General features: G+C 35.7%; 1 long non-coding RNA gene across 1 annotated transcript in view; it reads left to right on the top strand.

Annotated features, from left to right (window-relative positions):
• Positions 1 to 2,155, top strand: part of LOC109368025 — a 14,433-nt gene extending 12,278 nt beyond the window's left edge. Inside the window, exon 4 of the long non-coding RNA XR_002115666.1 lies at positions 9 to 2,155. This is a non-coding gene — a long non-coding RNA (uncharacterized LOC109368025). The remainder of the gene's footprint in view (positions 1 to 8) is intronic.
• Positions 2,156 to 15,029: the final 12,874 nt, after the last annotated feature.

The raw sequence follows: 15,029 nt of genomic DNA, 5'->3' as shown, positions 1-15,029 counted from the left end.
TTTTACAGTGGTAAACTAGACAAAGTCACACTGTCCCTTCTAGTCCAGAAGTTGGATAACATTCTCCCACATTCAACATATATTGTTCTTTGATGTCACGCTGCTGAACTAGCTTGGACATCAATACAAATATACAACTTGCCACCCAGTTTTCTTGAGCAACCAGGTGTATGGATGACAAAGATGCAAATTATGGATGAAATTTCATTCCTAACATCATACTCCCCAGCTTTATGTCATCTTGAGACACAAACAACCTTGTAAATTTTCAGAATTGATTCTAAAGGTATTTGTCAAATTATAGCTATTTTTGAACTTCCAAGTATGACTACATAATTTCATAATTGAGATCTGGTGACGATGACAAATTACACAAGCTTTACTTGTGAAGCCAATAGAGTCATATGCACACTGACAGAAGTTTGCTGCTTTCCAGTGTATATTTCCGGTTTAAAATATATGTTATCATAACAGATAGAGGAAACATTTTAAAGAAGGGAGTCTGGTTTCCTTTCGTAGCTTCTTACAGCATGCATTCTATAGGCAAATGGTACAGGAGAATAGAAATGCATTGCAAAGGTTATGTTTATATACACCATTTCTTCTACGCAACTAAGTGCATTTCAGTGGTTTTAGTGCATTACCAAATGCAAAAAAATGCAATACCTTATTTTTAAGCTCACTTTGTATATTAAATTAAATTGAGTACATAAACCCAACAACACGTTGTACTTTTCAGAAACTATTGAAACATTCAATGTTTTGTCCCTTTTTCCTTCAATAATCATTATATTATTGCATATTAAAAGCATGGTACAAATGAAGAATGATGACAAAGGCTGAAGATTTTAATTTATTCAGTATTTCATAGGAAATAACAGACTTCACACTTCTGAACTAAGCAGAAATGACAATGCATGCTGATGGGTACCTTTAAACTTTTGAAGTATTCTACACTTTTGTAAGCTGATTTAAAAATTATTCAGTTGGGAAAATTAAAAATGTTTATGCAATATTCCATTAAAATAAATAAGGAGAAAAAGGTATTTTTATTTTTATATAAATATTCCTCAGCATTTTTTCAAATATAGCCATATCTGAGCAAATATCACAAGCAAATGACAACAAAATACTGTGTGGTAATATTTGGGTTTTAATTGTCATGCCAGAGAACCTTTTCAATGATAACAGCCCAGAATTTACGCTGAGAAAGTTTCATGAATTTAGAGTTGAATAAAGTTTTAAATCTAAATGATCCAGTATCCTCGAAAAAAAATCATATGTTTCAACATCAGATAGATGAATCTGGTCTGCAAAATCAGAAGCACATACTAAACTTGGGCAATTTTGTAAATTGCCAAAAATAAGTAAATCTTTCTGCACTGCTGTACAGTCAGAACATGCTTGAACTTTTTTAGTTACTTATTTTCTAGCTTTTGACATTTGGAAATTCATATAGAAGCAGGAAAGAAAAAGAATTTTGTAGCATAGCAACATCAATGTGATATATTTCTAATCAAATAGAATGCATGACTAAAGATCAAAATAGTCTGGTTTTGATTGGGTAGTATTCAGTCACAATTTGTATTACAGTGTAATAAATTCAGAAGTTGATTATATTTGGACAGACATGTAGATCAAGATCTTGCATACAGTTATTATTCTTATAGAATTAGTAAACATTCTTATATTAGAAAAATTATAAATCTCAACAGGGAAATTCAACCTTTCCTTTATTTTCATCACAAGAAGAAAGTACTGAGAATTTTGTGATTAACTGCTTCATTGTTGTCAGAAGAGAAAGAATTAAAAATTAATGTTTGAATGGAAAAAGAATAAATTTGTAAGGCATTACAATTCACCTGCAAATTACATGTAAATGTTCCAACTTTGTTACTCGTCTTCACAGTCATCATACCAGAAAGAAGTATAAATTGTTACAGTTTGATTTAAAAGTAATGTATGCAGGGTGAGGTGAGAGAGAGAACACTTCTTTTCTACCAAGAGCTGTTTGAATCCATGGAAATAAATTTAACTGTTCAACACAAGATTCCCCAGTTAATATATCTATGTGCAATAGACTCCTAGTTAAACGGAAGAAGTGGCTTCTGGACCTTATTCCCAATAATTTAAAAGATATTTCTGTGTTTCAGAAGTTGTCCTCATATAAAATTATTCACACTCCCAGAAGTTCCATGAATATTTTTCTTATATTATGTATTCTTGAAACAATGTTTTTGTCTAAGTGATAGACAGGATTAATGAATTAATTCTGAAAAAAATAAATTAAAAAAAATAAATCAGTATTTGCAAAGAATATTACCTAAAAACAAACTAACAAAACTTCCGAGAATAATTTCTGCGTGTGCATGAAAATGATATACCCAAAAAGCAAGTAACTCTTTTCAGGTTAGGACAGTAAAAGCAGTGCAAGTACTGAGCAAGAATGTTTAGTGAGAGAAAGAATAACATTTTAATACAGAAGTTCTTTCCTTAATCTTCACTTTACTGTACTTATTTATTGTCTTCAAATCCCCATGTGCGAATATTAAACTGATGCCCTTTTTTATATTAACTACTTTTTTTCTTCTCCCACAAAAGAGTCTTAGTAAACGTCTTTAAAGAGCTGTGGTAAAACCTGGATGTGAGAGTAGGATTTACCTACTATTGTGAATTGCTTGGATTGGTTTTGAGCAAATATTGGGTAAATTTTGACAACTGTCCTCTTAAAATTCTGTCCATTTCATGTTGTAGTTGGAAGTTTTTCTTCTTAAGATTACTGAAAATTACTGTGGGCCAGGAAATGTTTGTCATCATTGTTATAGCATTCCAAGCTGGACAGAAGAAAATCAGGTAATATTACATAAGAAGGAAGGGAAAGTTGGTTAAGGCAAGTGGAGCTGGTCATAATTCTAATAATGTAGTTGCTAAAATTAAGCCTGACTTCAAAAAAATGTAGAGAAACTGAAGGGCTGGTATTTCTAGAAGAACAAGGAATTTTCTTTTTATTGAAAAGATCAATGAAAATATCATACCTTCCAAATGTTATTTTGTTTTTTGTTATTTTTAAGTCTTACCTAGTATAGCAGCAAAGGAAGAAACAGCATACTCGTTAAAGAATGTATGTACTCTCACATCTTTGTAAATTTGAGTTTCCTTTAACTACTAAAAGGGGAGGCAGTCTCTTTATGTGAAAGCTGTATCTTAGACCCACCTAAACTTTTTATGGTTTTGTCATAGTTATGCTACAGAAACAGTTTTTGTAACCTATTGACCTATAGAAATTTCTTAAGTCTGCTTTTTGTAAATTTCTGCTTTGATGGCTACTGAAAGCTGTTTTCCCAAGGTAGACAAACAGACTATATTTTCTTTATTTGATAAAAATAGCACAGCCTCAGACTGGATGTGCTCAGGCACATTTGAGATCTAGTTTTCTTCACCCTAGAGAGATCTAGTTTTCTTCACCCTAGAGAGATCTAGTTTTCTTCACCCTAGAGAGATCTAGTTTTCTTCACCCTAGAGAGATCTAGTTTTCTTCACCCTAGACTTATATCAGGAGGTGATAAGATTAATCACAATTTGTGATTAAACAGCAATATCTAGCATGGTTCAACAGAAGTGGCTTTTATTTCAATACTAGAACAAGGGACTAACCATGTCATTTTGTACTAGGATTGTTCTCTACTTATATGTCCATACATAAAAAGAAAGGCAGAATGAAGAAGAGAAGTAACTTGCACTTCAGAATACATTAGAATGAGTAGGACAAAAGATAACAAATGGACCTACTGAGGCTATGAACAGAAGGTACATTTTTCTTTATTAAAAGACTATGGCACTTTAAATAAAGGTTTGCAATAAAATCATAATAGAACAGAGTGTTTAACAATAGCAGTAGCTGTATAGCCAGACCTCATAAAAATCTATTTTGACTTATAAATTTGGTCCAACTGAAACTGGACCAAATAGTTCTGTAATTTTATGATTCTTGTACTTTTGTCCTCATAATTTAAGCAACTTTTTGGTATGGGTTGACAGAGTCTTGGACAAAGGTACATAATTTCCTCAGTAAATGTAGATTAAGCCCATGTTCTCCAGAAGTATCAATCTAACTTGCATGCAAGCAACACAATATAAGCATATAGTATTTTATGAGAAATCCCGAACTGGAAAATGTCATTTTTATAAGCAGGAGCCTCAAAAATGTTTACAGGTTGGATTTAGAACATTATTAGAGGGCTGGAATTATAAAAATAGAACTTAAATACATTCACTCATTCAGTTTCCTTTTGTTGTTACAAGACTGTTGTCTACATCTATCTTTAACTTATGGTTTTATCCATCTTAGTTCGAATTTCTCAGGACTGAAAATCTATACTTGAGCTCTAGAGCAAACTTTTATTCTTACATTCAACAGTTCCTTTCATTACATCTTTCTGAGAGGTTGCTGATAGAGCAGAGATAGCAACAAATGAAGAGATAAAGACAGTAATTAACACTTCACAGAGATCACAAAATTGAGCAGTTATTTGCCTATTTCTTCTCTGGATCCCTAATAAAAATGATGAATGAAACTAGCTTGAGCACCTGTCCTACTGGACTTCACCATATACTCTTCTTAGTCCTGAAAAGTAATAGTTAAATCCTATCCTCATCTTTCTACTGTTAACCTGATTTCTGCAAATTAAAAAAACTTTATTAGACTCAGCCATCTTACTATAGATGACAAGTTTGTAACGATTGCTCTGCAACTCCTGTGGTTGTAGCTAGATTTTTGGGTCTTGTAGGTTTTTTTTTTTGTTTGTTTGTTTTGTTTGTTGTTTTTTTGTTTGTTTAAGTGTGACATTCATAATTAGTACTTAGTAATTACTCTCTCTCTCGGTAAAATAGTAAACTACACATTCTTAATTTTTTTCAAGTTTTTCCATTATTGCATGGTCACGCTGTTACCTCTGAGATAAGGTACTGCACTCCTCAAGACCAAGTTTCAGGGTCAGAATATTCTCACTTGGGTTCTAAGACATTTTGTCCAATTAATAAATCATTAATCATACCCAAAATATGTACATTTGCATCTCATCCTATCACACACATCAGATTTCTGGACAGGTAGTCAGAACACTTTTTTTTTTTTTTTTTAGAACCTCCCAAATTTTGAACTTCAGAGTCATAGAATCACCAACATTTGAAAAGACTTGCAATATTATCCAGTTAAGCCACTCGCCTACCAATGATATTTCCTCATCAAAACATGTCCCTTAGTACAATATCTAAACCTTTCTTGAACACCTCCATGGATGGTGACTCCACCACCTCCCTGGGCAGCCCATTCCAGTGTCTGACCACTCTGTGGGAGAAGAAATTTCTCCCAGTGTCCAATCCGAATCTTCCCTGATGCAACCTGAGGCCATTCCCTGTAGCCCTATCACTACACAGGAGAAGAGGCTGACCCCCCCACCTGATCATCTCTCTCTGAAAGGAGGTTCTAAGTTCTTTCCAAGCCTACTCTTCTCCAGACTAAACAACTCAGTTCCCTCAGCTTCTCCTCATAAGACTTGTGCTCCAGACCCATCATCAGCGTCATTGAAACCCTGGAGCATGTTCAGGGAAGGGCAACGTCTTTCTTGTTGTGAGGGCCTCAAACTGAACGAAATACTAGGCATGGCCTCACCAGTGCTGAGTACAGAGGGACTATCACTTCCTTACTTCTGCTGGCAACATTGTTTCTGATACAAGCCAGGATGCCATTGGCCTTCTTGACCACCTGAGCACACTGCTGGCTCAAGTTCAGTCAAGTGTGGACCAACACTTCCAAGTCCATTTCTTCTGCAGTCTTCCAGCCACTGTGCCCCAAGCCAGTGGCATTGCTTGGAGTTCTTGTTGCAAAAGGACCTGGCACTTGGTCTTGTTGAACTTCATTCCACTGGCCTCAACCCAGGTATCCAACCTGTCCATATCTCTCTTTAGAGTCTTCCCTCAGGCAGATCAAGACTTCCTGCCAATTTAGCATCATCTGCAAGCTTACTGAGGGTACACTTGAGCCCCTCATCCAGGTCATCAAAGATATTGAACAGAACAGGCCCCAGGCTATTTCTTTCTGTTCAGGTTCCTTCTGTCTGAAGAGACTCTACAATAATGCATCTGAAAAGCTCAAATATCTTCCAAATATCATATTCTTAACCTCTAGCTAGATGCAAAACTAAATATGATTTCAGAGCTCCAGGAGTGTCCTACAGCTCAGAAAAAGAATGGAAAATTAAGCTCAGAAAAAGAATAGAAGCAATTATGGTTAAAAATGGACAAAGCAGAAGATTGCTATTCTAACTGGAAGCACTGAAAAAGGTATTTGTAAACTTGGGAATTATTTTATGTGATTGAAATATAAAAGACAGCCTTCAGTTCTAGAGAACTTAATAGGGTACAAGTAGGAATTGAATTCACTTCCATGCTTCGTTGCATCCCTAGCAAAAGTAGTATGTTCATTCTTCCCTTGAAGAGAGGAAAGAAACTAGACATTCTGGGAATTGTTTCCCACCTTGGCCATTTCACAGTTTTGCGATTTTTTTTTTTTAATGTAGTACCTCTAACCACTCTCTGAAAGTTTCTCTGAAAGTAATACCTCCTGCTTATTTGTATGGAATCTACAACAGGTAAGAAGTGCAAGAGAACACTTTTATAGAGTAAATTATCAGTATAAAACACTTTTTTTTAAATCACAGTAACTACCATTAGCCACTCATTTTTGCCAGTGATGAACAAAAGCTTGCATGCTCCACTTGTAAAGATCTGCACCAGCTAAAAGTCATCCAGAACGTTCACCTCACTGTTGCCACTGCTAAGATGCACAGCCCACCACCTCAGTGGTAACAGTGATAACACTGCTCAGTGTCTGTAAGTGTTCAGTAAGCATTGATGAATGTCAGTAGGTGCCACTGACATTCTGATCATACTGAGCACTGAGTTTGGGAAGTAGCTCAGCCCTCTTTTAAAGGAGTTAGTCATTCATACAAATAGAAATAATGCTTTAAACACCTGGATAATTTCAGACAAAAGCTAGACATCAGTAGGCTTAAAAGTAGTCTGTGGATATGTGAAACAAAGTTCAGAATCTTGGTGCTAAGTTGTAGCCTCATAAATTCTTTCTAGATAGTACTTTCTCAGCTATTTTAGCAGCATGATCTTAAGTCACATGAACATAGGTTTAAAAAAAGATATTGAAATACTTTGACCATCAATCATAACTTATCTACATTCTCATTGCTCCTATGGGTAGCCTAATAGAAGGGCTTTGCCGCTATTTTTCTGTTCTACTACTACTTTCTAGGCAGAAGTAAAGGGTAAGTCTAACTCCCACATTCCTCTTCAAGCCCATAAATAAAAGCTCATAAATTTATCCTAACTATAGCACACCCACATGTGACATCAAAAGTGTGTATGAATATATGCCCATAAACATGTGCACAGTGGGAATTTGAAATAGCTGTAGTAGTTATAGGACCAAAACCAACTCTTATTCAGTGTATACAGCAGGTTTATATTTCCAGGAAAAAAAAATTAAAGGGGAAAATGTTCCTTACTTGTTTACCAATTTTATGAAATGCCAGCCTCTCTTAATCATTACTGCATGCCAGTCTGAGACAGAAATGTCAGCTAGCCAGCATAAAATGGAAAATAAGATTATACCCTTTCCTCATAACACTGAGGAGGTCTGATGCTGAAGGAATGCATTTCATGAACATTGGCTCTGCAAAAGTTATGTGTGACAATCCTTTAGGAACGTTGTAGAACTGAAATGCAAACATTTTTATTTCTCCCTTTCTACCTCCCTTTTTTTTTTTTCTCTCCACACTTTGGTTCTAACATCTGCACACCAAGGTGTGCATGCTCAGAACCTGTTTTTTCTATATCCAATGTTTTGCTTCGCATTTTGGATTTTTTCTTGTTTTTGAAAGAAAAACTATGCAAAATATTTTCTTGTAGAAACATTTCTTAGGGAAAAGAAAAAAAAAATCAGAAGAACAAATGAACAAAAGGAAAGGAAATCTCCTGATGTAATCATTTGAGAATTGATGACATTTATATTAGATTGCAGAACTACTGCCTGAAATTTGCAGCTGGAATTTTCTGAAGAAAAAAAAAGTATGAGATGTTGGCTAGACATTTAGAAAAAATGATGCACTGATTTACCCTTTGAAAACAAACAAATAGGAGGGAGATCACTTCAGCATTTTACCCTTCAAGAGAAAAAACAAGATATGAGCATTGTAATAAAATTAAAACAGTTGTCAGAAATATAGTGCCATCAACATTTTTCTGTAACAGAATAATGAAAAATAATGGAGAGGGAAGGTGTAAAGGGAACAACTGAAACAAGCAATGCCTTCACTATAAAAATATCTTTATCTGTGATGAGTGGTGATATGTTCTCTAAATCTTTTTTTTCCTTCTCTATTCTACTGCCTCTCAATTGTGCACAACACACAGTTGGCAAGTACAAACTGCTGAGGTAGCTGAACAACAAACCAATGCTAGGCTTTCAGAAGTGGCACAATTTCAGTTTATTTTCAGTTTTTGTTGAGCTATCTTTGAAAACCTGAAGCCAAGAATGAAAAGTACCTATTCACTTCTTATTCTGCTCCTACTCCTCCTCATTGACTGTGACAAACTCATGAAATTACTTTGAATCTGTCCTTTGTCATTTGAAAGCCAGTTTTTACCCCATTTAGTGATTTAAAAGTATATTGTTCAAGCACACACATTATACCAATATGTTTTGCCAGTTTCTGCATCCAGCAGAAGTAATTAACATTACTATTGATATTAATTCATTTATTTTGATGTAATTTGAAATGCCTGCCTCTGGATATAAGTATGTTTAGAGTAATTAAAATGTGCAATCATCAACATGGAAATTCACACAGACTTTCTGTATAGTGATTCTCCCCATCTGAATATTGGAACATCAACTCTATTTTTGTAATGCACCTTCTCAGACTAATATCAACCATCAGATTTTTCATGAGCTGCTGTGTTGCAGGGCTCTCTGAGTGGTGGTGGAGTTGTTAAACAGATTGCTCTTTTAAACATATATTTTTAAACTCAATTGCCCACCTATTGTCATGGAAGTGTCATCTTAGATGCCTTAGGCTCATAAGAGATTGATGTGAACAGACTGATATGGCTAAGGTGACACAAAGATTTTTCTGATGGCAGTCAAGGTTTGGTTTGGGAAATTTCTCAAGTTATCTCCAGTGGTGATAGGCAAGCTGATGTGAAAGAAACAGAATTAAGCCCAGATTAACTGAGAGTTTACTTTGGCAGCATTTCCACTTGGAGCTGAAGTGTAACTTGAAATTTTCTACAATTTAAGAACAAAAGTGAGCACACTGCATTTTATTACACACTCTCCAGGACTTTCCAGATGCTGGAAGACATCTCCAAGATTATTAGATGAGTAGCTAAGCAAGAGAGAACAATAATGTTGAGCTCTCATCTGATCTGGACTCATGATGGAGGTCTGAGCACAAACTAAGGCAGACCTGGAGGTGGGGATTGGTGGCTACCAGCACAGCCTTTTCAGTGTCCTCAAGTTCACAAACAGCCCTGCATTTTTGCAGTCAGAACTACTTTGCATGTCAATTTTCAGAGCCCAAAGCATTTGACATTCTAATATTAAAATGAACATTCTACCACACCATAAATCCCTTTGCTTTCAGGGCTAACACTGATAAATTTACTGTGAAACATACACAGAGTAATGAACAGCGTAGTGCGTTGCCTGTTTTCTGAGGGCCTGGCTAACGGGGAAGAATGCCTCGTGTTGCTTTTAACTTCCAACACCCAGCTGTATAGAGGCAGAAATTCAAAATTAAAAATAACCTTTCAGCTGATTCCATGCATAATTTCTATCTTGTTTTGTTAATACTGTGGCTGAATTATAACTTGCTGAAGCCCTGAAGATTTGCATGCTGCTTTATCAGCCTGAATTTGCATTGACATGCTTTTTAGTCAAGTGAGTAACTAAATCCCATAGCTTTGAGTGAACCTGGCAGTATTTGCATAGAAAATCACTGGGATATTGGGGAGAATGGCTATAGACTATCCCCATAAATAGATTCAATGATGGAAATTTTGTTCATCTCAATTACTGCTGAATTTCATTGACTGAATATAATTGACATATCAGCAATTATTTGGAAAAGCCATGCAATAAAAATGGGAGCAGGCAACCAAGTCTCTACCATAATGCAGGATCCAAGGGAGGTGATGAAATGGTGAAGTCTCATTGAACTAGACCTCATAAACAAATATTAGCAGACTACAGCAGTCATTTCACATCAAATGTTATTGATCATTTCCTATTTAAAGTCCAGAGAAATTACAACTTTTCATTATTGTGGAGCAGGTCGATACACAGAATAAACTTCTCAAAGTTCGTGGATTTTATCAATAAGGCATATTTCTTCCATTTTTTTCCCACTTAAAAAGAAACAGTTCTTTTTATAAAGATTTCATTTTAGCTGTTAAAGAGGCTGATGCAATGCCAAAATATTTTATTATTTTTCCCATTTATTATTCAATATTTGGAAAAATATTTTGAGTTTATGCATTTATTTGCTTTACTCCTAATATCTTGTTATCACCAGATAATATATGAGAAATCATATACAAGAAATCTTCTTGGTGCTTCTCTCTCCTGTTCTCTGCATGGCATCTTCTAATACCTCATTCATCACTGTGAAAGCTATGAAAGGGTAGCTGCTTAGTACCCCAAAGTCTTGTCAGCTGCAGTGGTATAGCACCTAACCTGTCCCCTGATAAGGAAAAGGCTACATGTACTCTCATCAACTTGTCAGCAAGCACTTCTCTCTCCAGAGTTTGTTCAATCCTCACCCCACCTCTATCCCAACTGTCAGCTTTCTGGAAGTGTTTCACTCTGAAAAAAGCCCTAGACGTAGTTATTATAACCATGCATTCTTTATCAAGTGGAGATGATTTTCTGCATCCTTCGACTTAAAATATATATATATTTATATTTTTATATATATATATAATAGTTTGTATAGTTTGTATCACATTAGAAAACACTCTACATGCCTCCTTTTATCATATACCACATGAAAGGTGGCAGAAGAGGGGCAGCTTTACAAAACAGCATCTGACATGAAAGTGCATGAGAAACAAAGGTGTGGAGTTCAATTTCTCCATACAGAAAAAATGAATTAACATTGATGCTTGCTGAATGTTTCTGAAGACCAAATAATGGGCATGTGCACAGTGAGGCTGTGGATGGTGTGTTTCAGCAATGATAACACTAATGGTAGTGGCTACATTGAAAAATATTGTTTTGTAGCTGAGAATTTGCCCTGTCAAAGAGCGTTATTTGTATCTGCTGCATTCTCTAAGGAAATAAATAGGTGGCATTATTTTTTGTGCGACCTACATAAATGTCTGAAAGACTCTTTGGTTCGAGTCCAAGTATGCCATGGATCCCTTACTTTTTAATCCAGTGCTTATCCAGACAAATTTCTTTCTGAACTATTTTTTTTTCTTCCTCTTGTCTGTGCCAAAAATGTCCTCAGGTTGTGAAAGAATTAAATCCTGCAAACTTTCATCACCTCCATAGTGAGTTTTGGCCTCACAGCCGAGAAAGACAACTGCATCCTGGGCTACATTAACGAAAAGAAACAAAGAAAAAACCACATGGTCAGCAGATCAAGGGAGATGATCCAGCCCCTCTACTCTGCATTGGTGAGGCCGCATCTGGAATACTGTGTCCAGTTCTGGGTCTGTCAGCTCAAGGACAGAGAGAGTCCAGAGCCACGAAGATGATTAAGGGAACAAAGCATCTCCCTCATGTGGAAAGTGGGAAGAGAGCTAGATCGCTTTAACATTGGGAAAGAGGAGACTGAGGGGTGAGCTCCTTGGTTGTGTTGGGAGGATGAAGCCAGACTCTCCTCAGTGACATCCAATAATGGGACAAGGGTCAGTGGGTGCAAGCTGGGACACAGGACATTCCACATAAATACAAGAAAAAAACTTATTCACAGTAAGAGTAACAGAACACTGAACTGGCTACTCAGAGAGGTTGTGAGGTCTCTTTCTCCAGAGATACTCAAAACCTGCCTGAATGTATTCCTATATAATGTAATCTAGGTGTTCCTGTTCCAGCGGGGGAACCAGACTAGATCTTTTGAGGTTCCTTCTAATCTGTGATAGTCTGTGATTTTCGTGATAAACCACTGACAAACTTCAGTGAGAAGTAAAATAACTCCAATGAAGAAAGAAAATAAAATTTCAACCATATATTAAAAATTTTATAGTTATTTACTATTTCAAGATTTCACTCTAATTAGTAACAAAAAGGGTACGAGAAATATTTGTCTATTTCCCATGTATTTTTGGAAACAAATTTCAGATCATATCTACACAACAGAAAGTTTTCATAAGAAAAATAAAAAAGAACAAAGAAGAAACTCCTTAGATACTTTGTCAGTTCCTTGTCTGCAATGCTATAACATGATGGAAAGAGGAGAAATAATAAAGGGGTGGCAAAGTTCTAAGCTGCAGCAAACGAGGACAAGCCCAAACACAGCAGCTTTAGATGCAAAAACAAGGGAAGAAAATTTGCCTACCTTTGAAAAGCCTCCAAGAAGCAAGGATATCCAACAAAACACTTATGCCACCACTGCCAACCCTTAAATGAGGTCTGGGAAGGGATGGCTCCTGGCTCCACCCCTTCCAATCACTCAGGTGCATTGCATGCACATGAGCTTCTCTGTGTTGGCTATGCCTTCCCACCAGGTGCTCAATCACTGTTTCAGGACATGACTTAGCATTTACGCTATGCTTATCCAAGATTCACCCTTATTCTTCAAAAAAGTATGAGCATTAGGGTTTTCTTAAGTTCACTGAAAGGAAAATCTCAACATTTTGTAAGCCTGAAAAATAAAAGAAGTAAATTAAAAAAAAAAAAAATTATATATCAAACCAGGTATATACATGTATGTATGTATAGCTAATGCATGAAAATATATATGTGATTGCTGTGTTCCAAAAAACTTATATGATATTTTAATTTTTTAATAAGGCAGTGGAGATTTAGGTATGGGGCAATTATACAAATTTGACAAACAAATCGATAGCCTCCTAATTCTCTGTGTAGTTCCTATGTGCTACCATAGGTATTTGGAAAGAGAAAATTCCTAGAAACAGAAGAAATTGAGCAAATAGACCAAGCTAACAAAAATGAAGTGATGGACTTGGGTGGGGAGACTTCTAAATGAATTTGAATCCAAATAAGGAATTAATAGAAAACAAGGTGTGTGAAGAAGGTGAGTTCAAAACCCAGAGCATTTTTCAAGTGTGGAAAATCTTCTTGTGGACATAGTTGGTTGTAGCCCAGAAAATCAAGACACTATTAGTTGATTTATCCTAGCTTCAGACTAATTCTTATTCTAATAGTGGATACTACAGTACATTACAAAAATGCAGGTATCCACAACTTCAAGGCCTTTGGTTTCTGAGAATTTGGATCATGAAGGTATCAGTAGACGATGGTCTTGTAGTATCTAATGTACAAATGCAGAATAGAAGTTAATCAAGCAATGCATTGATGGGCTCACCTTCTTTTGTGGGACAGATACTTTGGAAGAGACAATGAGTCCATGCATCTACTCTCTAGACATCTATGGCAAAGCAATAGCACAGAAACCACATAAATAATTGTTGTATTTTAGGAAGCTTCTGAGTTTGGTTGCTCTTCTTAGTTGAATAAATAGTTTCCTTGCTGTGAAAGATAGCATTTGATGTAGCCTGAGGCAGTGAAAACTTTACTTTGCATAAGATCAATTAATCTAAAGAAGCACTAGAAAACTGTTTTGATGACAGTTTTGGTCTATTCTTACAGTGAGTCTTCTGGGTAAAATAGAATGAACATACAAATTTTAGGAAGTTTCTCAAGACATCACTATAATTTGCTTGCTCCCTATGTCTGGTATAGGCTCAGTCTGGCTCAGGAGAATCCTAACAAATTAGCTTGGAACTGTGCAAGATAACCTGACGGAAAGTGAATGATGTATATTTTGTTCTTGGTTTCACAAATCTAGTGCTTGCTGCACTCATTACCAAAACAACTAGAGTATAATTTTTTAGACTTCAGCTTGTGAAGACATTCCTATACAGTTAGGACAGTATGCAGTATCCAAGCTATACAGAATCTTAGTCCAAGACTGAAAATCTAGTTCATTTCATCACAGCTGCATCATCACGCAGAGCATCAAGAAGGAAGAAAAAGTAATCACTGATATGAAAAGGATTTTTCTTCAACTCACTAGACAATGATGTATCTATAATGAAAGAATAAAGGTTTAGCTTATGTCCCTGTTCTGTACAAAGATTAAAGCAATATGTGACACTATTTCAAAGGAGCTATGCTCATGTTTGCATTTTGTGTGGGGGTGTGATTTGCAATGTAAGCCCACATAAGAAAGGATACTGTGTACTCAGTGAAGGAAAAATTCAGTGGCTTTTGTTTTACAGAAGGTCAAATCAGACCATACGTGTTTAATTTCTGATGTGACATTCATACATATGCAGTGATATGCAAATATTTGTAATTCATGAAAAAAAATGGAGAACAGTTACAAAATCTACTGAACTAGCACTTGAATGAATTAGCTTTAAAGTTAGCTTTCCTAAACTCCCTTCTTGATTATGCTCCTCTACTTCCCTTCTGAAAATGATCAAAGCCCTGCTGTATAATATGACCTTTCAGCTTTGCACCTAACTGCTAGTCAGGGAACTGGGTAGAAATTGTGTAACGAAGTTCAGATAGAATGTGTTAAAGATCTCTTTCCAAGTGTTATTCAAAAAATATTCAAAAAATAAATGTTAAAGGAAAAAGGCCTTTGAAATTCAGTAAATTCATGGTCCATTCAATATTAATTTTTAATTATCCATATATAATGGGTAACGGGAAGGGAAGGAAACTTTTTTACTGAGAACATGAATTTTTTCATTCCTCCACC

The sequence above is a fragment of the Meleagris gallopavo genome, chromosome 5 (genome assembly GCF_000146605.3).
Source record: "Meleagris gallopavo isolate NT-WF06-2002-E0010 breed Aviagen turkey brand Nicholas breeding stock chromosome 5, Turkey_5.1, whole genome shotgun sequence".
Taxonomy (NCBI): domain Eukaryota; kingdom Metazoa; phylum Chordata; class Aves; order Galliformes; family Phasianidae; genus Meleagris; species Meleagris gallopavo.
Note: the sequence above shows the minus strand (reverse complement) of the source record. Positions and strands in the feature narration are given on the sequence as shown.